The 24,242-nt window shown below is 45.3% G+C and overlaps 1 protein-coding gene across 1 annotated transcript in view; it reads left to right on the top strand.

Moving 5' to 3' along the window:
- Window positions 1–14,082: 14,082 nt before the first annotated feature.
- Window positions 14,083–24,242, top strand: part of agtr1b (angiotensin II receptor, type 1b) — a 28,847-nt gene continuing 18,687 nt past the window's right edge. Inside the window, exon 1 of the mRNA XM_037280316.1 lies at window positions 14,083–14,207. The gene's annotated coding sequence lies outside the window, so the exon portion shown is untranslated. The remainder of the gene's footprint in view (window positions 14,208–24,242) is intronic.

The following is a 24,242-nucleotide window of genomic DNA, read 5'->3' as shown; positions in this document are numbered from 1 at the left end:
AATTAATTGACTAATCCGGGAATGAGTATTTATATCAAAGAAATTCCCGACCAGAGTTTTGTTTACATGCCTGTCCATACGCATGACTCCGACACGAGTCAAGGTCGTGCCGCGTACCAAACGCTGATAGATGGATGCTTTCCAACACAAGCATCGCTGACCACTTGTCCAGTTCCTCCCGACTCCCAGCTGATTAATTAGCCAGTGGAATTAGTCTATCGCAGGGGTGGGCAAACTTTTTGACTCGCGGGCCGAACTGGGTTCTAAATTTGGACCGGAGGGCCGAACCAGGAGCAGATGGACGTAGTGTTTGTGTGAAGTAATATAAGCGACCTGTAAAGGTCATTGCATAAAATATTTTGGCCTTTAGTAGGTAGTAAAGCATGGATATTCCAAACAAGTTTTTTGAAAACAAATGCATTTATTAACAGCATTAAAAAAAAAAAAAAAAAAAAATCCACTAAAAAACTGCTATCAGTGATTCTCATAAAATACGACACTGTTATTATGAATAACAGTCTCCATCACTTCAGTGCCTGCAGGTCAGATTAATGAAAGATGTTTATCTTATGAGATCACATCAAACGGCAAACATTCTGACCAAATACATCATCTTGAAGAATCGGTGAAAGCATACATCCAAATAAAGTAATGAAAACGGCAACACGGTGAGGGGTATCTGAACATCAGAGCAGAGTTTTAACTCACAAACACCTGGTAACAGAGGTGAGGAAACGGGAAACACTTCCTTAAAGTAAGCCTTAAGAACTTTACAGGTTAAGATTAGTTGCAAACAGGTGGTGCATCAATGTCCTTGAGCGTCCTGCATTGTTTGAAAATGAGAATGGTCGCTAGTTTCAATCCCTGCTATGTGTACAAATCATATTCAAAATGCATTTTTTTACAACAAACTTGATAGCCTCCCCTTCATTTTCAGTGGGAACAGTGTTGTTGGTCTCCCTTTTTTGCTAGTGCGTCATAGTCTGGAGTCAAATTTGTTGTGGCAATTCTTAGGAGAGATCCGAGGTGTTGGTCCGTTTACCTCGATCTGTGACGGGTTGATGTTGACGTTCATGTGGCTGAACGTCACGTCGCGTACGTCGAGCCAAATTGGCCACTCTTTTTTTTAAACACTCGGCACTGTGTCCACCTTGCTTTTCCTTGGGCGACTCATTTTAATAGAAGGATTCCAGGGGAAGGTTTGTGGGTGGCTTTAGCGTAAAACTGTATCTGAAAGCTCAGCGCGCGAATTACAAGAATGCTGTCGTCACAGCCCACGCTCTAAATTCGGAACTGATACAAATAGAGCGCGAGTGCGCCATGTCCGTACTACTGAGTACGTACACGCACTTGTGAGTGTGCACCGAGCTTTCTGACACGGCTTCCGGTAGTAAATGCGCAGGCGAGCGGTTCCCCATCTACTGGGGAAACGCAGTCATTGCATGCAAAATGACCCAAAAAAATGTTTAATACAATTTATTCAGGGTTGGAGGGCCGGATTAAACGGTCCCGTGGGCCGGATGTGGCCCGCGGGCCGTAGTTTGCCCACCCCTGGTCTATCGGCATGCTTGCAGGAGGGGACGAAAATATTTCCAGAGCTCCCCGTGCCGCCTTGTGGCGAGACACCTTCTCTACAGTAACACATTTACAGCTGTGAACCTTGAACGCCAGTGATGGTAAATGGTGAGCACCAACAGAAAAAAACCACATTTACATCCATCTAAGGGCTAATGTTTCACACTTTGCCATGCGTTGATTGGCATGAGATTCCCCGCTGCTGCGTTATTTCCTCTGGCTCTACTTCCTCCTCCACACAGCGGGGGTGAGCTGACCCCAGAAACAAACAGTACGAGCACCGAGGGGGCCTCTTGTGATTACCACTGGGAAAAGACGCAACTTATGACCAATTTAGGAGCCTCGCTCATTCTACTTTGTGATAACTATGAAATATGAGACAAAGTATTTTGTTTTTTTTCTCCAATAATTAAATCAAATAGATGGTGCCAAGTGTATTAATTTTCACTGTGATGGAATATAATTGAGTTGTTTTTCTTATTTGGGAATAAATTATTCGAGATATCAGCCAAGTACTTTCCCACCCTTGTGATTCACTGCAAGAAATTTTTTTAGAAAAAGCTCCTTCATTTTTATTAGACAAGAAAGGTCAGACAAGTAATTTCGTTGGCCAATTGTTTTCGAATTGAAAGGTAAATACTCTGCAAGTTACATACGTCAGAACATTCAGCCATTATATGACTATTTTTCCTAGAAGCAAAGCAAGTGAAGCAATGCCAATTGTCCCAATAAAAATACAAAATGGTAGGAAGTGGCACACCCGACATCACTTTGGGTATTTAAGCAGATACATGAGGGAATTTCATTGTTGCATTACAATCAACAAAAATTTTAAAGGAAGCACAGCTAAGCACAAGTTGCCCAAGCGATTGCAAACGAGTACAGTACACACACAAACACAAACATGAGTTGAGAAAAGGGAAAAGGTCACTGGGAGAGCCCGAAATAATCTCTCGACCTATTACCAGAATCAGGTCAAGTGAACTACGTGTTGACGAAAGGCAGCTTTAAAAGATGACCAGCTGGCCTATTTATTACAACAACCATGTTCAGCATTATTGCCACTAATGAAGCAGTGTTTACAGTATACACCGTGCTCATGTTCAGAGGTTATTGCCTAACAGGGTTTTAAAAAAACAAAAAAAAACACATGGCTTAAATAACCAGCCACCAATTTTGACTTTTTAACGACACAAAGAATGCCCACAATAATGAAACCTAATCCAGTGTGTTATGGGGACACAATTGGGTGCTCCTCTATTTACAGCTGTCAATCAAGCAGGGCAAATTTCACCCAGGAGGAGACTGACTAGCAACAGAACGGAGCACTGTGGTGAAAAGGAAAATGCCAAATATATCGGCTCTGTGTGATTTGTTTTCCCTTTCTTCCTAAGCTCAAGATTGTCATCAAGGGGTACGACATCAAGATAAATGGCCGTGACGACAGAGCTGCCGAGGAAAAATCCTTGCAGTGGTGCATGAAGATGTAACAGAGAAGGTGGGTAAAGTGTGTTGGAATCCAGAGGGATTACTTTCAAACTGTGCTTTGGATTTGAAATCGATCAGTCCTGGAAATTCTCTGACTGGCCTCAATAATTGTCTGGTGCACTCCAGATGACCACCACAGTAGAAAAAAACAAAGTGCTACAATATGGACCGATGGTTTTTCTTATATTATTTTTCCCAAACTCAGAAGACCACCAAGTGGATCTAATATGGCTCAGCAAGCAAGCTAGAGAGGGAGATCAGCCTAAAATGAAAAATGTCTCTCGTCAAAAAGTCAAATAAATATTCCGCTCGATTTGTTTAACATAGACAACAAATGAAGAAGAAGTTGTTGAGTGGATAATTAGTTGGATGATTGGCTTGTCGAGGAGTGAGGAAAAGGTTCCAAATACATCTGTCAAATCTGTTGCCGCGCCAGATGATAAACGCGTGACATAACATGGCCAGCATGGCGCGAGTCACCCACTTCCCCCGAGGACAGGCTTGTTTATGTGCTCTGGAGGGCCTCGCGGCTATTGACTTAGCTAGGCCTCCCCTGCAGAGCCTGAGAGGAAAAGACCAGAAGATATTGGCAAACACCCACGGGAACCAGAGACAACTTGAGTTTCACACGTACTTGTGCTACGCCGCGACGCTGTCATTTTATCAGGGCTGCTGAGGAAATGTACGGCAAGAAACTAGCAACTGTAGGCTATCATACAGCAGAGCGCAGCACTAATGCTAGCATGTGTGCGCTTGTTTTTCTCTTTTCGAGCTGTGTAACCATCAGCCTTTCAAGGAGCCAAATTTAGCTTGTGTTTATTTTGTCCCTTAAAGCGGTGTATCCTCTTACGTTATGACAAGGATGAATTTTATTCAACTTATTTGTACTATGCAAAGACACTAATACTTTACAACATAGATGCTAATGCTAATGCTTGACGTACAAAGTGCTTGATATAGTTTACAACAGGGGTCTCAAACTCCAGTCCTCGGGGGCCGCATTCCTACATGTTTTTCAAGTTTCCCTCGTTAAACACACCTGATTCAAATGAGCAGTTCATCCTCACGTTCTGCAGGAGCCTGATAATTGAATCAGGTGTGTTCAGCGAGGGAAACTTGGAAAACATGTAGGAAAGCGGCCCCCGAGGACTGGAGTTTGAGACCCCTGGTTTACAACATATGTGATTTTATTTTTTAATGTGTACTTTGCACGATCCATCCATCCATCCATCCATCTTCTTCCACTTATCCGGGGTCGGGTCGCGGGGACAGCAGCTTCAGGAGGGACTCCCAGACTTCCCTCTCCCCAGCCACTTCATCTTGCTCATCCCGGGGGATCCCAAGGCGTTCCCAGGCCAGCTGAGAGACATAGTCTCTCCAGCGCGTCCTGGGTCGTCCCCGGGGTCTCCTACCGGTGGGACATGCCCGGAAAACCTCCCCAGGGAGGCGTCCAGGAGGCATCCTGATGAGATGCCCGAGCCACCTCATCTGGCTCCTCTCAACGTGGAGGAGTAGCGACTCTACTCCGAGTCTCTCCCGGATGACCGAATTTCTCACCCTATCTCTAAGGGAGAGCCCGGACATCCTGCGGAGAAAACTCATTTCGGCCGCTTGTATCCGGGATCTCGTTCTTTCGGTCATGACCCATAGCTCGTGACCATAGGTGAGGGTAGGAGCGTAAATCGACCGGTAAATTGAGAGCTTTGCCTTTTGGCTCAGCTCTCTCTTTACCACGACGGACCGGTACAGAGTCCGCATTACTGCCGACGCTGCACCGATCCGCCTGTCGATCTCGCGCTCCATCCACCCCTCACTCGTGAACAAGACCCCAAGATACTTAAACTCCTCCACTTGGGGCAGGATCTCATCCCCGATCCGGAGAGGGCATTCCACCCTTTTCCGATCGAGGACCATGGACTCGGATTTGGAGGTGCTGACCCTCATCCCGACCGCTTCACACTCGGCTGCGAACCGCTCCAGTGAGAGCTGGAGATCACGGCCTGAAGAAGCCAACAGCACCACGTCGTCTGCAAAAAGCAGAGACGCGATGCTGAGGTCCCCAAACCGGACACCCTCAACGCCTCGGCTGCGCCTAGAAATTCTGTCCGTAAAAATTATGAACAGAATCGGTGACAAAGGGCAGCCTTGGCGGAGTCCAACCCTCACTGGGAACGAATCCGTCTTACTGCCGGAAATGCGGACCAAACTCTGGCATCGGTGATACAGGGACCGAACCGCCCTTATCAGTTGGCTCGGTACCCCGTACTCCCGAAGCACCCCCCACAGAACCTCCCGAGGGACATGGTCGAACGCCTTCTCCAAGTCCACAAAACACATGTGGACTGGTTGGGCGAACTCCCATGCACCCTCGAGGATCCTGCTGAGGGTGAAGAGCTGGTCCACTGTTCCACGGCCAGGACGAAAGCCACACTGTTCCTCCTGAATCCGAGGTTCGACCTCCCGACGGACCCTCCTCTCCAGCACCCCTGAATAGACCTTACCAGGGAGGCTGAGGAGTGTAATTCCCCTGTAATTGGAACACACCCTCCGGTCCCCCTTCTTAAAGAGGGGAACCACCACCCCAGTCTGCCAATCCAGAAGCACTGTCCCCGATGTCCACGCGATGTTGTAGAGACGTGTCAGCCATGACAGCCCCACAACATCCAGAGCCCTTAAGAAATCCGGGCGGATCTCATCCACCCCAGGGGCCTTGCCACCGAGGAGTTTTTTAACTACCCCAGTGACTTCGACCCCAGAGATTGGAGAGTCCGCCTCAGAGTCCCCAGGCCCTGCTTCCACAATGGAAGGCGTGTAGGTGGAATTGAGGAGGTCTTCGAAGTATTCTCCCCACCGACACACGACGTCCCGAGTCGAGGTCACCAGCACGCCATCTCCACTGTAAACAGTGTTGACGTTGCACTGCTTCCCCCTCCTGAGATGCCGGATGGTGGACCAGAATTTCCTCGAAGCCGTCCGGAAGTCATTCTCCATGGCCTCGCCAAACTCCTCCCACGCCCGGGTTTTTGCCTCAGCAACCGCCGAAGCCGCGTTCCGCTTGGCCATCCGGTACCTGTCAGCTGCCTCCGGAGTCCCGCAGGCCAAAACGGCCCGATAGGACTCCTTCTTCAGCTTGACGGCATCCCTTACCGCCGGTGTCCACCAGCGGGTTCGGGGATTGCCGCCACGACAGGCACCAATGACCTTACGGCCACAGCTCCGGTCGGCCGCCTCAACAATGGAGGCGCGGAACAAGGTCCACTCGGACTCAATGTCCCCCGCCTCCCCCGGGACGTGGGAAAAGCTTTGCCGGAGGTGGGAGTTGAAGCTCTTCCTGACAGGGGATTCCGACAGACGTTCCCAGCAGACCCTCACAGAGCGTTTGGGTCTGCCAGGTCGGACCGGCATCTTCCCCCACCATCGGAGCCAACCCACCACCAGGTGGTGATCAGTTGACAGCTCCGCCCCTCTCTTCGCCCGAGTGTCCAAAACATGCGGCCGCAAATCCGATGACACGACTACAAAGTCGATCATCGAACTGCGGCCTAGGGTGTCCTGGTGCCAAGTGCACACATGGACACCCTTATGTTTGAACATGGTGTTCATTATAGAAAATCCGTGTCGAGCACAGAAGTCCAATAATAGAACACCACTCGGGTTCAGATCGGGGGGGCCGTTCCTCCCAATCACGCCCTTCCAGGTCTCACTGTCATTGCCCACGTGAGCATTGAAGTCACCCAGTAGAACGATGGAGTCCCCAGAAGGAGCGCTCTCCAGCACTTCCTCCAGGGACTCCAAGAAGGGTGGGTACTCTGAGCTGCCGTTTGGTGCATAGACACAAACAACAGTCAGGACCCGTCCCCCTACCCGAAGGCGGAGGGAGGCTACCCTCTCGTTCACCGGGGTGAACCCCAATGTGCAGGCGCCCAGCCGGGGGGCAATAAGTATACCCACACCTGCTCGACGCCTCTCACCGTGGGCAACTCCAGAGTGGAAGAGAGTCCAGCCCCTCTTGAGAGGGCTTGTACCGGAACCCAAACTGTGCGTGGAGGCAAGTCCGACTATATCTAGTCGGAACTTTTCTGCCTCGCACACCAGCTCGGGCTCCTTTCCAGCCAGAGAGGTGACATTCCATGTCCCAAGAGCCAGCTTCTGCAGCCGGGGATCAGACCGCCAAGGTCCCTGCCTTTGGCCGCCGCCCAGCTTGCACTGCACCCGACCCCTTTGGCCCCTCCCACAGGTGGTGAGCCCATGGGAAGGGGGACCCACGTTTCCTTTTCGGGCTGTGCCCGGCCGGGCCCCATGGGCGAAGGCCCGGCCACCAGACGCTCGCCTTCGAGCCCCGCCTCCAGGCCTGGCTCCAGAGGGGGGCCCCGGTGACCCGCGTCCGGGCGAGGGAAAACGAGATCCATTTATTTTTTTCATCATAAGGGGCTAATGTGAGCCGTGCTTTGTCTGGCCCCTCACCTAGGACCCGTTTGCCATGGGTGACCCTGCCAGGGGCATGAAGCCCCAGACAACATGGCTCCTAGGATCATAGGGGCACGCAAACCCCTCCACCACGATAAGGTGACGACTCACGGAGGGGACTTTGCACGATCATGATTCGCAATCAGGAATCACAATCTGACGCGAGAAAGACAAAAACTGAAACCGCTTTGGGAATACATGAGTAAAAATATTTGAACACTTCAGTTGAAGAGCCTTTAGATTAGATTAGATTATCATTTGTTTGTTTATCGTTTTATAATGGTCGTCTTGTGTACTTGAAAGATAAATGTCTTTCATAAAAGCCCGACCTCCTGCTCTATGGCAGCAACAGCCGCCGACGCAGTGACGCACGACAATTCGCCCTATTTTCAATTCAAAATGTCTCCCGCTGAAGCTCAAAGCAACTGAGGGAAGTATAAATCTCATCATTTTCAAAAAGATGGCATCACGTCCTTCGGAAACGTACGTGCAGACGAACTGACAGACTTTCCCATCCTTCCCTTTGTGTAGATTTAAAAAGTCAATCTTGGGGAGCCCTGACGTAAACAATGTGACTCTTTGGAGGCCCATAACTGGCTCTTCCCCCCCCCCCCCTCACCATCCACCATCTCAAGGGGGGAGGGGGCGCTTCCTGTTTGTGTAAAACATTAGTTGTCTTTCACATATCTGCAAAACAGAAGAGTGTGCAACGGCGACACATATTTCATGGGTCAGAGACTTCCATGACGTGACACGGGTACATGTAAAATGGTATAGAATAAATTTTTAATGTTGGATATATACAATATTTTCCAGTAAATACTACAAAATCTTGGCCAACCGAAAATGCCTGAGATTGTAATCTCTAAGTGGTTGATTTTGCGTCATCCTGACACGGAAGAACAGGTTGAGTCACGCTAATCAAGATAGCAACGGCAACAAATATTGTCCAAGCCTTGACATGAGTCAAGTCAAGTCCGCCCTTGAGACGTGCACTACCCACGTACATACAAAACACGAGTATTGTTCCTGCCCAGTCGGAGTCCTGCACATTTTTGTTTGTTATGTCTGGCAAAAGGAGACAATTGTATTTCTGGTTACTTAGTAAATGACTGTGGAAAAGTTGACCACAATCCAATTGTAATCACATTACTCCAAAAAGAACCATTTACCAAACCTCAAATCAAACGCGCGTCAAATGATACAAGCGTCACAGAATTTATGAACCCTCCCGTACTCCAGTGGGTGGTCTTTGCGAGCAGTTGCTGTCTCTCCAAGGTATGTCTCTAACTGGATTTCTTCAGACATTTAATCAAATTGTTGATGTTGAATGGGCGAGGCTTCACCCCTCCTGTTGACAATTTTGCGGCGCATAATTCGAAGTCAGCTTTAGTGCTGTCATTCTGCCTTGAAGCATTGCCACACAAGAAGAAGAACAAAAGCAATAGACGCTAGCAAATATTCTTATTATGGCATTATTCTGCATAAGTTGAGTTATTGTGTTATTTTAAAAGGCTATGATGCTGACTTGTTAACTTTGTTATGGCATTTTTGAAATGTTAGCACAATGCTTGCAAATTTATTTACGAAGAAACTATGCGTTTAAATAAATATTGTTTATTTATTTATTTATTTATTTATTTATTTGAATAGGGACAATGCACATTAATGAACATCAGTATAAAACCAAATATAAATATGAGGGATTATAGCTACAAAGCTAATATGTGTAATTCTATACAAAAAATAAACAACTATCACAATATTCTAATTTTCTGAGACAGCCCTGTATGTTTTGTGATACTTTTAAAGTAAAATTCAACTAAATTCAACGATTAAAAGAAAGCACATCATGTTTGCTTTCTTCATGTTTAGGGGGAGTTAGAATAGTGACGTTTCTTGTAAGAAATGTTGGGCAAGTTTCAAGATGAAAGTGTCAGTTGTAATATCAGACATCAGGTTCATCTACTTGCTCTTATGCGTATGTGTTCGTTCAATAGTTGAAAGTTTGATCAGGGTGAAAAAATGTTTTGATGTTGTTAGCGGGCCATTTAAAGTATTGCGTTACACTGGTGTATGATATTTATTTCGGTTGAGAGGGGCTTACACTAGATTGCTCTCATCTGAAGGGATCTGGGAATAGAATATTAAATTCAAATAGAGTTTGGAATTCAGTTGAAGCCTAACAAATGTTATATAACGCTTGAAAATGGGAGAAGTGCTTATAACGTTTGGACATTTATGGGGTTGGAAAGGGCGAATCAAAACATTATTCCAACGTCAAGCATATGTTGTGGCCGTGTGTAGACAAGACCACCATTGTTACTTACCTTGTCACAAGGTTTACCATAAACAGTCAGGATTGGTTAATGCAAAACTTACTTCCACAAAAGGGGAAGCGAACATGCGGCTGTGGTAAAACACGGAATGTTCAGCAAGAATAATTGTTTTTTTTTTTAAGCATTTAGAAACACTATCCACAATCATAGCGATGGTATTTTAAGAATTTCTGAGGCACCAGTACAGCAAAGCAGTAAAACAATTTAGTCAGCAATAGGGATGGGTGAGTTGGCCAATTGATTTGACAATACTTTTTTTTTTTTTACAGCAAACTTTTAAGCTGACCGAGCTGCAAATAATATTTTGTTTATGCTGCCATTAGAAAACAAGTGTATTTTTTATTTCTATTTCAAGGACTGTTTTGATTCAAGGAAACACTTATTTAATCTGAAAAAAAAAAAAAAAGGTAAATTTTTCTGCGGGAGTTGCTGCTGGGAAAAAACATGAGGGAAAACTGTTTGTGCTTGATTAGTAGTATCAAGAGAAATAAAGCAAATCCAATAAGGAGAAAAAAACAAAAAGCAAAACTTGGTTCAAACAATGGCATTGTCACTCGCTTTTTCCGTTACCAAAATTGGATTGGCAAGATTTTAGTGCTCTTTTTTTCAAAGCCGTATCACCCAGCCCTAGACAGCTGGTTAAAAACTTCAGTTTACAAGGACACAGCATCACTCTTAACTGGACACAAAATGGTGGAAAAATGGGTCCAAGCTAAATGTTTTCAAATGTGGAAGAACTACAGCAGATGGTGTTTAGCATTTCAACAATGTATATAATGTGTCAAGTCTAACATATTGAAAATGTTACAAAAAAATGCAAGTTTAAAAACTGCAAAAAAAATGCAAGTTTAAGTTTTAATATTTAATTTCTTGATATTTCTGCCTTGCAAAAATAATCTAATGCAATGTTTACAAATCACACCTGACATTTTTGTCATTATTACTGTTGCATTCCAGCTGTAACTCTTGTTTCACTCAATTTGATAGAAATGAAAGTCTCGGCCAAGAAGAAAAGAAAAAGAATGAAAACAGATTTGTGTATGTGTACAGAACATTTCTTCCAACTTTCCCCTCTCATAAATCATAACCTGACCAGATTGCTGTACAAATTGTTTCAAAGTAGCTCCACAACAGTATCACGCTTCTAATAATACCCTTATATTATGACTCATGGTGTCTTAAATACATTCCCAATCTGAGGTGAAGACATATGAATGCATTTTGGGGGACGGCGGGGGGCGGCGAGTGGCTTTGTAACAAAAGTACAAAACACACCAGACAGTGGAGAGGAAGCCACGCTCATCAATAAAACATCAGTCTAGGCCAAAACATGACCAAAGTTCACGAACGCCGTAATGCAAAACTTTGATTGTGCAACAGCAACAAATTTTACAAAATTTACGTTTGGATATGTGAAGAAGAAATCTTTCTGCATTTACTGGCGATGAGCCATTTTTCTGCCGGTGACAAAACGTCGGGTGTCATCTTTCCTTGGGCAGGTGACCGAGGGTAACGGTTTGGCATTTCGAAAAAGTGCCTCCCCAGCTGCCGGTAATCGCCGATTCGTCGGATGGCTCGCTTAAGCGTGAATGCGGCTAATAGTGTTATAGGGGATCCGATTAGCGGGAACATGGCCGGAGTGCCGCAGCTCCAGGCGAGGTCGAGTCTCGCCCTCTTCGCCTCTTCTTCAATCAAAGTGTTTTCCAAATGGAGCCTGTAAAGTGAGATGAAAAATATCTTGAGACGTTAGTCATCACAATCTCGGACAATGGATTCCCGGCACAGAGTACGATGAATCGAATAATTATCGAATTATAGTGTCAATTCAGAAGCAAGCCCACAAGGACAAACAAAAAGAAAAGCTTCTCACAATTTTTTTCTTGACTCTGAAAAAGCGGCCATCTGTTTGCGCTCGTTGCACCCGAGGGGGTGTAAATCGGTGTTGCGGCGCAGCGCTAGCTAGCCATTGCCAAATCATCCTGGCTCCTCTGTGGAGTATTTGTTTTGTGAAGAGCCCCTCTCGGAGATGCACCGCTCCATACATAACAGACATCCTGAGCCTTCTCGTGGGTCAGATTCACGTTGTTTGATAGTCCGGAGAAGGTGCGGCGGCTAATGAGGGGGATTCTTCATTGGCGGGCGTAATGGAGGCCATACGAGACTCGGGAGGTGTAAATTGCTCGGTTGCCGCATTTCAGGCCCGACCTGACTAATGACAGGCATAAAGACTGAAGAGGCCTCAGGTACATGGCTTCACAAACAACTCTCCCATCTCGCCGTCACCTGTCGGCTTTGTGAGCCGATGACTCGGTCACACCTGAGTGCCGCAAGTCGCCCGGCCGGCCGGACTTTTAAAAAGCCTGTTTGTTTTTCCTTTCTTTCCTCGTTGTCGATACTGCCTTTGCCGCTGACGGACAACTCATCTATCACGATCCATTTATGCCGTCACGGCTTCGGACGGTGCGGCCTGAGAAGCGAGGACGAATGTGACCCACTTCTCACACCTTTAGAAAAGAAAAGAATGTGTTTAGCACTGATGGATGGATGGATGGATGGAAGGATGGATGGATGGATGGATGGATGGATAAAAATGACACGGCCTTTTTTGACCTATTCATCTATTTGTGAGCATTTCTTGTAAAGCCCGTCGGAGAAAAACGCTGGATGAGTGAGTGACAACTGAATGGTTCTGGAAATATCATCAAGTGAGGGGGAAAAAAAAGTTGAGTAAAGAAAACTGCCCGGCTCCACCCTTATAATAGCCCCGGCCGGCCGTGAGCAAACTAGCATTGGCTGTTAATACAAAGTGATGACAGATCTTGTCACAATCAGAATGCTTGTCGCTTTCATGTTTTGTGGAGGGGAGGGGGACGGATGGGGGGGGGTGGGCACAATTGATGAAAGTTGGGCACAAAAGAGGACCAAGTGAGGAGGGTGAAGATACTTGAAGCACTCGGGTGAGATGATTGTTTGGCGTTTGGTCTTGGCCAATGCATCTTGTCCAAACTTAGTACAGTAAAGCACAAGGATAGAAAGCGAGTTCTGACACCAATAGTGAAGAAGAAAAAAAATGCTCTTTCAATTTAGAGTCTTCAGTGAACCTAGGCTGCACGTTTTGGGAATGTGGAAGAACTGGTTGCTGTTTAATGGCAGGGATAGACAAACAATCAGTCGCACATCTGGACATGTCCACCGTTTCCATGGAGCTAACACGCATGTTTTTGGAGAGCGGGAAGAAGTCAGACCTGCGTGGTCGTCAGTCGATGGCGTGGGCACATACAATCAAGCCCTTCACACTTATGGAAACTTTAACATGTTTTTGGAATGTGGGGAGAAGCTGCAGCATCTGGAGAAAACGAGTTGGAGGGAAGAACTTGTAAAATACACAGTGGAAGCTGAGATTCGAACCTGGAACCACGGCGCTGTGATGCAAACGTGCTCACCACTTTTGTCCTTCCTCTTCCAAATTTGCCTTCAATTCTAACCTCAATTTAATTTTCTTATGCATTTTGCTTTTTATAATCAATTTCGATTTTTTTTTCGTTTACTACAACAACCTTCATTTTCAGGTCACATGATGACATGGAACCGCCTTGAAAGTGTAATTTACGAGCGAGTGTTGATTCTAAAAGCCTGCAAGAGAAAGCAGACTTCATATGAGAGAGAAAGTGAGTGATTAAAAGCAGACATGGAGCAAAGAGGAAGGGCTGGATGGAGAGTTGCTGTTGTGAAATAGTGTTTATTTGTGTGTGTGTGTGTGTGTGTGTGTGTGTGTGTGTGTGTGTGTGGTGTGTTGTGTGTGTGTGTGTGTGTGTGTGTGTGTGTGTGGTTGTGTGTGTGTGTGTGTGTGTGTGTGTGTGTGTGTGTGTGTGTGTGTGGTGTGTGCGTGCGTGCGTGCGTGCGTGCGTGCGTGCGTGCGTGCGTGCGTGCGTGCGTGCGTGCGTGCGTGTGTGCGTGTGTGCGTGCGTGCGTGCGTGCGTGCGTGCGTGCGTGCGTGCGTGTGTCTGTGCGTGCGTGCGTGCGTGCGTGCGTGTGCGTGTGTGCGTGCGTGTGCGCGCGCACTCAAGAGATGGGCCAGGACAATGTGAGTGTGTAAAAGCTCCAATGTAACTCATTCATCACTTTGTGTGTGTATGCGAGAGGGAGGGGAGGGGTGGGGTGGGGGGAGCAGTGTGTAGGGCCTGGGTGGGTAGGGTGGGCGGTCAGTCCGAGTTGGTGTGTGTCAGATGGTATTCCTGCTCGTCTGGCTGCGCCAGTTAAGTCGAATCAGAGGCAACCGGTGGTACACGGCACAGCGGTGGTCTCTCTCTCTTTTCCGCTCTCACAGCATCTCTTCAGGTAAAGACTGAGCTCTCTTTGATTTGAACTGTATTCATTATTGGGGGGCTACATTGAGCGACTGCTTCTTTTCCACCTGTTGTTGTTTGGTCCAGTAGTTGATGTGGAAGTAAAAGGGAGTGGAAATCCCAATCCGGCCTGATGAACTCCTCACTTTCCCAGTGAGAGAGTTTTAAGAGCAAGGAAATGGAGACTAGTGTCAATAAGGGCCTCTTCTAATGTGGCTTTTAAAGGGGGTTGATGTTTTTCCACAGAGTGACTTGCTTTTTGAAGAGGACCTTGTTTGAGGCAACGTTCATGCCTAACATCATGTTTTCAAACTCTCATCGGAGTTTATGTAGGGAGACGGGCTCTCTCGCTCGCTCGGGACCGTTACCAGTTGTGACATAATGTCAAACAAGGACTTTAAAACAAAGAGGTCTGCGATTCATGAGAGCCAAGTGTATCGTTGTAAATGGCATTTCAATTTAAAAAAAATAATAACTCTAGTAGAGGTGCAAATCAACAACTAATTGATTCTCAAATGACGCAATCATTTTTAGAAAATCGATTCGTCGGACCTTTAATTTAAAATTGTCCAGTAACAGTAAATTTTGTCCGATTTCTGTCGCTCTCCATGAAAGCAGACTGGTTATCTTTAATTCATCAAATCAATTCAAATTTTAAAAATGGCAAACATTGTATTTTCTGACATGTCATGGACCAAACCAGAAAATGAAATCATTTTTCTTTGTGCATTTTCTATACTTTCAATTTTAAATCAATTAAAATAATCGTAGTCATCAAATGTATCAAAATTCTGAAATCAGTGATGCAAGTAAACTTTTTCTAGCTGAGCCGTTGACAGTAATGAAAGGCATTTAAATAATGTACACACTTAAAAACTTGTTTCAACGTTCTCGCTGTGTCTGTCTGTCTGTCTGTCTGTCTGTCTGTCTGTCTGTCTGCGTCCCAGTTCTGGGGGTTGTAGCTTCAATTTGCATGTTTCAACGGCGCTTTCAGTAGTAGTCTGGCTTCCTCCCACATTCCAAAAAACCTGCATGTTAAGTTCATTTGGTTAGATCCAGTTGGACTTAGCGTCTGTGACCCGCTAGACCAGGAATGGGCAAACTACAGCCCGCGGGCCACATCCGGCCCACGGGACCGTTTAATCCGGCCCGCCAACCCTAAATAAATTGTATTATTAAAAAATTTTTTGGGTCATTTTGCCTGCAATGACTGCGTTTCCCCAGTAGATGGGGAACCGCTCGCCTGCGCATTTACTACCGGAAGCCGTGTCAGAAAGCTCGGTGCACACTCACAAGTGCGTGTACGTACTCAGTAGTACGGACATGGCGCACTCGCGCTCTATTTGTATCAGTCCCGAATTTAGAGCGTGGGCTGTGACGACAGCATTCTTGTAATTCGCGCGCTGAGCTTTCAGATACAGTTTTACGCTAAAGCCACCCACAAACCTTCCCCTGGAATCCTTCTATTAAAATGAGTCGCCCAAGGAAAAGCAAGGTGGACACAGTGCCGAGTGTTTAAAAAAAGAGTGGCCAATTTGGCTCGACGTACGCGACGTGACGTTCAGCCACATGAACATCAACATCAACCCGTCACAGATCTAGGTAAACGGACCAACACCTCGGATCTCTCCCAAGAATTGCCACAACAAATTTTACTCCAGACTATGACGCACTAGCAAAAAAGGGAGACCAACAACACTGTTCCCACTGAAAATGAATGGGAGACTCTCAAGTTTGTTGTAAAAAAATGCATTTTGAATATGATTTGTACAAATAGCAGGGATTGAAACTAGTGACCATTCTCATTTTCAAACAATGCAGGATGCTCAAGGAGGACATTGATGCACCACTTGTTTGCGACTAATCTTAACCTGTAAAGTTCTTAAGGCTTACTTTAAGGAAGTGTTTCCCGTTTCCTCACCTCTGTTACCAGGTGTTTGTGAGTTAAAACTCTGCTCTGATTTTCAGATACCCCTCACCGTGTTGCCGTTTTGATTACTTTATTTGGATGTATGCTTTCACCGATTCTTCAAGATGATATATTTGGTCAGAATGTTTGCCGTTTGATGTGATCTCATAAGATAAACATCTTGCATTAATCTGACCTGCAGGCACTGAAGTGATGGAGACTGTTATTCATAATAACAGTGTTGTATTTTATGAGAATCACTGATAGCAGTTTTTTAGTGAATTTTTTGTTTTTAATGCATTTGTTTTCAAAAAAACTTTTTTGAATATCCATGCTTTACTACCTACTAAAGGCCAAAACCTTTTATGCAATGACCTTTACAGGTTGTTTATATTACTTCACACAAACACTACATCCATCTGCTCCTGGTTCGGCCCTCCGGTCCAAATTTAGAACCCAGTTCGGCCCGCAAGTCAAAAAGTTTGCCCACCCCTGCGCCAAGAAAGTGATCATCGTTTTATTTTATTTTGATTTGAAGGCTTCGTACTGTTGTTTTGAAACGTGCTCTATGAATGGATGTGAGCTTTGGATGGGGCAACATCTCTAGCAGCATTATGATGCTTATCTTGGTGCTTGCTATTCCAAACCATGCAGAACTGCACTGAATCATATTGACAACACTTTGGAGTCATTTGCAGCCAATCAAAGTGAACGGCATCTTTGTCTTTTATTGGCTCTCATGGGTGAAACTGGCGTCAGCGTGTTCCGTTATTGGTTAGCATGTCTGACCCACAGTTGAGATTGGAGGCTCTGGGGGTTTTTTTTAGGGGCTGAGTGATTCTTCCAGGCTTCGAGTAACTATTTTTACCCTCCGAAAATTGATGAGCACCAAATGTAGTGACATTTTGGAGTTGGTGAGACAGACGGATTTCCTCCCTCCCTCCGCTTTGAGACTGAAAATGAATGGCGCGTGCTCAAAGTCACCACTGAGTAATTTCGGCAAAATTAAAATACAGTTCACTTACGGTCAGATTTAGAAATCGGCAGCAAACAAAAGATGGACGATTTCACACTTGATGGGTGGCCTCCGTGAGTCGTCACCTTACCGTGGTGGAGGGGTTTGCGCGCCCCAATGATCCTAGGAGCCATGTTGTCTGGGGCTTCATTTCCCTGGTAGGGTCACCCATGGCAAAAGGGTCCTAGGTGAGGGGCCAGACAAAGCACGGCTCACACAAGCCTCTTATGAAGAAAAACATAAATGGACTTCGTTTTCCCTCGCCCGGACTCGGGTCACCGGGGTCCTCCTCTGAAGCCAGGCCTGGAGGTGGGGCTCGAAGGCAAGCGTCTGGTGGCCGGGCCTTCGCCCATGGGGTCCCGGGCGGGCACAGCCCGAAAAGGAAACGTGGGTCCCCCTTCCCATGGGCTCACCAGCTGTGGGAGGGGCCAAAGGGGTCGGGTGCAGTGTAAGCTGGGCGGCGACTTTGGTGACCTTGGCGGTCCAATCCCCGGCTGCAGCAGCTGGCTCTTGGGACATGGAATGTCACCTCTCTGGCTGGAAAGGAGCCCGAGCTGGTGTGCGAGGCAGAAAAGTTCCGACTAGACTAGAGCCGTGAAGCTACAACACACTGCTTCACTGCTAAAAACCAACAAGCGCGTCCCAAACATGGGTCCGAAGAAGGCGTCAACGGCTCCCCTCTTTTCGGTCGAGGAGGGCGAGGATATTAAAAAGGCGTTGGACTTCCTCACTGAAGAAGTCTCGGCTGTCAGGTTGGAGCAGAAAGCTATCCTCAAGCTGGTCGAGGAGGTCAAAGCTCTCCGCATCCAGAATGCGGAAAATGAAAAGAAAATCACCTTCCTGGAAAGCAGGGTTGCTGACCTGGAGCAGTATACCAGAATCAACGACGTGATCATCTCTGGAGTCAATACCAAAGCCCGGTCATACGCCCGGGCATTGGCCGCTGGCGAGGGAGGTGAGCCCGATGAACTGGATGTTAGCTCCACGGAGCAACAGGTGGCTACTTTCCTGCAGTCCAAGGGGATACAGCTGGACTGCGACAACATCGAAGCTTGCCACCCTCTGCCCAAGAGGAGACCCGGAGACAAACCCGCTGTCATCATGCGGTTTGTCAACAAAAAACACAAGATTGCACTATTAAAACAAGGAAGAAAGCTGAGAGGAACCGACGTCTACATCAATGAGCACCTGACCAAGCACAACGCTGATATTGCCAAAAAAGCACGCTACCTGAGGAAGCAGAAAAAAATTCAACATACCTGGACTACAAACTGTAAAATATTTATCAAGCTCAATGGAACACCGGAGGAAGCAAAAGTGCTGATGGTAAGGAGTATTGAGGAGCTGGATAGATACCAATGATCATCATGCAGGACTGTAAGGTAAACTCTACTCACAACCATGACACACATCGAAAGAAATCAAGCATCTACACCTGAAGACAACAGTAACATAACTCAGAGGATTAGTGAACACGACAAACTGGAACTCCAATCATTTCAATACACTGACCACAGTTCACTGGATATGGAACATGATATAGACCCGGATAACAACTTCTTTAACTCAATCAACAATAACTGCAGTTATTATACTGATGAAGAATTTAATAGAATCAATAAAGATAGCAAACTGTCTATTATACATATTAACAGTAGGAGTCTGTATGCCAACTTTACAAACATTAAGGATTATCTTCATCAGTTTACTCGCCCATTCAACATTATTGCAATAACGGAAACATGGATCAACACAGTAAAAGGGGCGGACTTTGAGCTGGAGGGATATGACTTTATACACATAGATCGACAAAACAAAGGTGGAGGAGGAGTTGCGATCTATGTGGAAAAGACATTAAACGTCAGGGTGATAAAGGATATGTCAATGGTAGTTAACAACATATTGGAATGCATAACAATTGAAATACTCAAGGAAAAAAAGAAAAATGTGATCATTAGCTGTATATATCGGACACCAGGTTCTACCATTGAACTGTTCACAGAATGGATGGAGGAGGTGTTTTCAAAAATCGGTTGCAAAACAATTTTCATCTGTGGGGACTTCAACATTGATTTACTCAATCCAAACAAGCACAACCTGACCGAACACTTTGTTAACACAATATATAGCATGAACTTGTATCCAAAAATCACTAGACCAACCAGAATAACTTCTCACTGTGCCACTCTTATTGATAATATATTCACAAATGACATTTTAAACAACACCATAAGTGGGTTATTAGTCAGCGACATCAGTGACCATTTGCCAGTTTTTATGGTATTTGATGACAACTATAAAATTATCCAACCGGCCAAAAAACAGGAATACAGAAGAATTAAAACAGAAGAAACAATAAACGCATTTAAAAATGGTTTAATGTCACAAAACTGGGATATTATATACAATGAAAATAATATTAACTGTGCATATGAGGAATTCTTAAAAAATTTCAAAAGGTTATATGACAAATACTGTCCTGTAAAAGTAAATAATAGGAAACTAAAGTATGTAGATCATCCCTGGATCACAAAGGGCTTACAAAATGCCTGTAAAAAGAAAAATACACTTTACAGAGAATTTATAAGACAGAGAACTAAAGAGTCAGAAAATAAATATAAACAATATAAGAATAAACTAACTAATATTAAAAGAGCTGCTAGAAAAGAATACTATAGTAAAATATTAAATGATAATAAAAATAACACCAAAGAAATATGGAATATAATGAATACTGTAATAAAAAATGGCTCTAAAAAAATTTATTATCCTAAATATTTTATTATCAGGAATACTGAGAAGTATGATATGCAAGAAGTGGCTGATAACTTCAATACATTCTTTGTAAATACGGGACCTGATCTGGCCAAACAAATACCAGATTCAGTAACAACTGAGGAGCAGTGTAATAGTTTAATAGATAGGAATCTGAGCTCAATGTTCCTCAAAGCAGCGGATGAGAAAGAAATTATAAAGATAGTCTCCCAATGCACAAACAAGACATCCAAAGACTGTGATGACATTGATATGATTACCGTAAAACGAGTGATTGAGGGGATCTCTAAACCATTAACATACATCTGTAACCTATCATTTCAGACCGGTATATTTCCAGATAAAATGAAAATAGCAAAAATCATACCTTTGTATAAAACCGGGAACAAACACCACTTCACAAACTACAGACCTGTATCATTACTATCACAATTTTCTAAAATACTGGAAAAACTTTTCAATAAACGACTGGACAAATTTATAGATAAATATAAAATACTCACTGAAAGTCAATATGGATTTAGATCCAACAGAGCAACATCACTGGCACTAATTGACTCAGTGGAGGAAATTACTAACGCAATAGACCTAAAACAATATACAGTTGGGATATTCATTGATCTAAGAAAGGCATTTGACACAATAAATCATGAAATATTATTCAATAAATTACATCGGTATGGCATCAGGGGGAAACCGTTAGAATGGATCAAGAGCTATTTCACAAAAAGGAAGCAGTTTGTGAAGTTGGGTGACACTTGTTCAACGTGGTTGGACATTAGTTGTGGCGTCTCTCAGGGGTCAGTGTTGGGCCCTAAACTTTTTATATTATATATAAATGATATATGCAAGGTATCACATATTTTGAAGATGGTTTTGTTTGCAGATGACACAAATATTTTTTGTTCTGGTAGTGATTTACACACCTTAACAACACTAATAAATAATGAATTAAGTCAATTAAAGGTATGGTTGGACAGCAATAAATTATCCTTAAACCTAAGCAAAACAAGAGCAATACTTTTTGGTAATCACAGAACTAATTTGAAACTAGAGATAAAGCTGGATGGGGTTATTATTGAAAGAGTGAATAAGATTAAATTTTTAGGGGTGACAATAGATGATAAGATCAGTTGGAAATCACAAGTTAAACATGTACAAACTAAAATCTCAAGGTGCATCGCAGTATTAAATAGAGCAAAACAGGCTCTGGATCATACAACACTTCGCATCCTTTATAATACACTAGTTCTTCCATATTTCATGTATTGTGTAGAAATCTGGGGTAATAATTACATAAGCACAATATATCCACTTATTATTTTACAAAAAAAAGCAATACGGATCATTCATGGGGCAGGATACAGGGATCATACAAATTCATTATTCTTAGAGTCAAAACTCATCAAACTCAGAGATATAGTGGAATTCCGGACAGCACAAATACTTTACAAAGCAAAAAATAATCTGTTGCCAACTAATATTCAGAATCTTTTCATTGGGAGGGAAGGGGGTTATAATTTAAGGGGGACATTTAATTACAGGATAAGGAAGGCACGCACAACAAAAAAAACATTCTGTATTTCAATATGTGGAGTTAAGTTATGGAATACTTTGGAGGAAACGCTCAGGGAATGTTCAAACATCTATCAGTTTAAAAAAAGATATAAAGAAGAAATTATTTTTACAAGGTACAGAAATGAGGGTGTATGAGTATCATGGGGTGCTTAGTAATTATTGATTTACGTTTCTTTGTTGGTTTTGTCTGTTTGTCATTGTTTTGTTCAGGCTGTTTTTTATTTTTTGTTTTATTTTGTTTATTTCTACCATTCAGGTATCTTTGTGTTGTATTTGAGGTGTGTATGTACGTTAAGTGTCTGTGTGTGAAATATACGTATGTATTAATAGTGTGTAGGTACATGTTTAGTGTTAAGCGAGCAGCAGGTGGGAGATAATTTAGTAATTTAGTATTTTGTTGGGATAACTGAGGCAAAATGATTTATGGCTGGGTATTTAGGGATTATTAAAAGGGGGTGGGATTAAATAAGTTATTAAAGATTAAAGATTAAAGTCCCAATGATCGTCACACACACACCTGGGTGTGGTGAAATTTGTCCTCTGCATTTAACCCATCCCCATGTGATTTTAATCCATCCCCTGGGGGAGAGGGGAGCAGTGAGCAGCAGCGGTGCCGCGCTCGGGAATCAGTTGGTGATCTAACCCCCCAATTCCAACCCTTAATGCTGAGTGCCAAGCAGGGAGGCAATGGGTCCCATTTTTATAGTCTTTGGTATGACCCGGCCGGGGTTTGAACCCACAACCTTCCAGTCTCAGGGCGGACACTCTACCACTAGGCCACTGAGCTGGATACTTCTTCCTACTCCTTTTCAGACATGTGAATGTGACTTATGGTTCTTTTGCGGTTATATCTTTATTGCTACGCTTGTAGGCATGTGTATGTGTATATGTATATATATGTATATGTATATTTTTATATGTATATATATATGTATATGTATGTATGTGGGTATGTCGGTATGTGTATATATGTATATGCATGTATTTTGTCATGTCTTTTCATTGTGTATCCATCCATCCATCTTCTTCCGCTTATCCGGGGTCGGGTCGCGGGGGCAGCAGCTTCAGGAGGGACTCCCAGACTTCCCTCTCCCCAGCTACTTCATCTAGCTCATCCCGGGGGATCCCAAGGCGTTCCCAGGCCAGCCGAGAGACATAGTCTCTCCAGCGCGTCCTGGGTCGTCCCCGGGGTCTCCTACCGGTGGGACATGCCCGGAACACCTCCCCAGGGAGGCGTCCAGGAGGCATCCTGATGAGATGCCCGAGCCACCTCATCTGGCTCCTCTCAACGTGGAGGAGTAGCGACTCTACTCCGAGTCTCTCCCGGATGACCGAACTTCGCACCCTATCTCTAAGGGAGAGCCCGGACATCCTGCGGAGAAAACTCATTTCGGCCGCTTGTATCCGGGATCTCGTTCTTTCGGTCACGACCCATAGCTCGTGACCATAGGTGAGGGTAGGAGCGTAAATCGACCGGTAAATTGAGAGCTTTGCCTTTTGGCTCAGCTCTCTCTTTACCACGACGGACCGGTACAGAGTCCGCATTACTGCCGACGCTGCACCGATCCGCCTGTCGATCTCACGCTCCATCCTCCCCTCACTCGTGAACAAGACCCCAAGATACTTAAACTCCTCCACTTGGGGCAGGATCTCATCCCCGATCCGGAGAGGGCATTCCACCCTTTTCCGATCGAGGACCATGGACTCGGATTTGGAGGTGCTGACCCTCATCCCGACCGCTTCACACTCGGCTGCGAACCGCTCCAGTGAGAGCTGGAGATCACGGCCTGAAGAAGCCAACAGCACAACGTCGTCTGCAAAAAGCAGAGACGCGATGCTGAGGTCCCCAAACCGGACACCCTCAACGCCTCGGCTGCACCTAGAAATTCTGTCCATAAAAATTATGAACAGAATCGGTGACAAAGGGCAGCCTTGGCGGAGTCCAACCCTCACTGGGAACGAATCCGACTTACTGCCGGAAATGCGGACCACACTCTGGCATCGGTGATACAGGGACCGAACCGCCCTTATCAGTTGGCTCGGTACCCCGTACTCCCGAAGCACCCCCCACAGAACCTCCCGAGGGACACGGTCGAACGCCTTCTCCAAGTCCACAAAACACATGTGGACTGGTTGGGCGAACTCCCATGCACCCTCGAGGATCCTGTTGAGGGTGAAGAGCTGGTCCACTGTTCCACGGCCAGGACGAAAGCCACACTGTTCCTCCTGAATCCGAGGTTCGACCTCCCGACGGACCCTCCTCTCCAGCACCCCTGAATAGACCTTACCAGGGAGGCTGAGGAGTGTAATTCCCCTGTAATTGGAACACACCCTCCGGTCCCCCTTCTTAAAGAGGGGAACCACCACCCCAGTCTGCCAATCCAGAGGCACTGTCCCCGATGTCCACGCAATGCTGTAGAGACGTGTCAGCCATGACAGCCCCACAACATCCAGAGCCCTTAAGAAATCCGGGCGGATCTCATCCACCCCCGGGGCCTTGCCACCGAGGAGTTTTTTAACTACCTCAGTGACTTCAACCCCAGAGATTGGAGAGTCCGCCTCAGAGTCCCCAGGCCCTGCTTCCACAATGGAAGGCGTGTCGGTGGAATTGAGGAGGTCTTCGAAGTATTCTCCCCACCGACACACGACGTCCCGAGTCGAGGTCAGCAGCACGCCATCTCCACTGTAAACAATGTTGACGTTGCACTGCTTCCCCCTCCTGAGACGCCGGATGGTGGACCAGAATTTCC

The sequence above is a fragment of the Syngnathus acus genome, chromosome 20, assembly GCF_901709675.1.
Source record: "Syngnathus acus chromosome 20, fSynAcu1.2, whole genome shotgun sequence".
Classification (NCBI taxonomy): domain Eukaryota; kingdom Metazoa; phylum Chordata; class Actinopteri; order Syngnathiformes; family Syngnathidae; genus Syngnathus; species Syngnathus acus.
Note: the sequence above shows the minus strand (reverse complement) of the source record. Positions and strands in the feature narration are given on the sequence as shown.